The sequence below is a fragment of the Otolemur garnettii genome, unplaced genomic scaffold (assembly GCF_000181295.1).
Source record: "Otolemur garnettii isolate 467f Iridium unplaced genomic scaffold, OtoGar3 scaffold00014, whole genome shotgun sequence".
Taxonomy (NCBI): Eukaryota; Metazoa; Chordata; class Mammalia; order Primates; family Galagidae; genus Otolemur; species Otolemur garnettii.
The window spans coordinates 14,687,175-14,688,475 of record NW_003852409.1 but is presented as its reverse complement, the minus strand read 5'-3'; the positions used below and the strand labels follow the sequence as shown (position 1 = coordinate 14,688,475).

Here is a 1,301-nt window from a genome sequence, read left to right as displayed (position 1 = left end):
GTAATTGGAGTCCCTAATGTTTTATTGAAGAGGCACATTTGTGCAAGGTACTTAATAATATATGTGGAAAACACCAAACTAGTTATTTTTAAAATAAATGACATTTCTGCAGAAGGATGACCATGAGATATAAAAAGCTGTCATTGTCTACCCTTCCGCCATGTTTTTTCTTCCTGCCCTTTGTGAACAAACCCAAACCCTTTGCCATCTCTAAGCATCTATTAGGAGAGGAGTTGCAGGAAACTGGGAGGTGAGTGTGGTAGGACTGTTGACCCTGGGAATGTAACTGACAAAGTGCCGTTGGTGTGAATATGGAGAAACCAGATGGGAGATCTGATTTATAAATACTTAGAAAACTTCGCACTCCACAAAGAAAACATGTTCTTCTTTGATCTCTAAGGACATTTAAAAAATACATAATGATGTATTAAGCTATGGAAATTGTCAGTGCATTTAAAAAATAGAAATAGGCCAAATGCCATTGTTTGATCCACAGAGAAAATATTAGAAGTTAAAAATAAAAACTTAAATCAGCTAATTAAAAATATTTTTAAGATCTTCTGTGTCAGGCACAGAGAATAGTTCTCTGCTTATCTAGTCTCCCATTTTATATAGTAATCAAATTTTTAATTGGGCATACGGTGAACCGGTGAAAGACTGCATTTCCCAGCATCCCTTGATGCTAGATGAAGACAAGTGACTAAATTCCGGTCAACACAATGTGGATGGCAGTGGTTTTATTTTTATTTATTTATTTTTTTAAGAGTAGTTGAGTGCAGTAGTGAAAGCAGTGATTTTTGCGAGTGTGTACTTTGCAAATCCTTTTCTTCTCCTTTATGCTTGTTTCATGGGGTAGAGTGTGGTGAATGTAGTTAGCTACAGGAGTGATCTGAAATCAAGATGTGAAACTGCCCACTGTGGAAACTGGTGGTGTAGCAAGATAGAAAAAGACGACCTCGACCTCAGCCTTCTGTGGGCATTGACCTTATTTTAGCCACTGTAATTTATGGCCTCTCATTTACAGCAGCTAAACCTGATCTCTAATTAATGTCTTTTTCTTGAATTAAATAGGAAAAAAATCAAAGCTGAGATTATTAAAAATGATGAGGAAGACAATGGATGTCAGATCTTATATGCTGGGAACTAAAAATATATCCAGAATTTATTTCATTGAGGCATTTTTTTAATTAAATGAGGGAGAATTAAAATATATCAAAAAGTTGAAAAATAATCCAAGGCAAGCAGGAGAAAAAAATTAAAGAGCAGAAATTAATCAAGACAGATATAACAGAGAGGCTCGG

General features: G+C 35.3%; 1 pseudogene; it reads left to right on the top strand.

The window, feature by feature from the left end:
- Positions 1-116: 116 nt before the first annotated feature.
- The window catches only part of LOC100946055, a 5,138-nt pseudogene continuing 3,953 nt past the window's right edge, over positions 117-1,301 (top strand).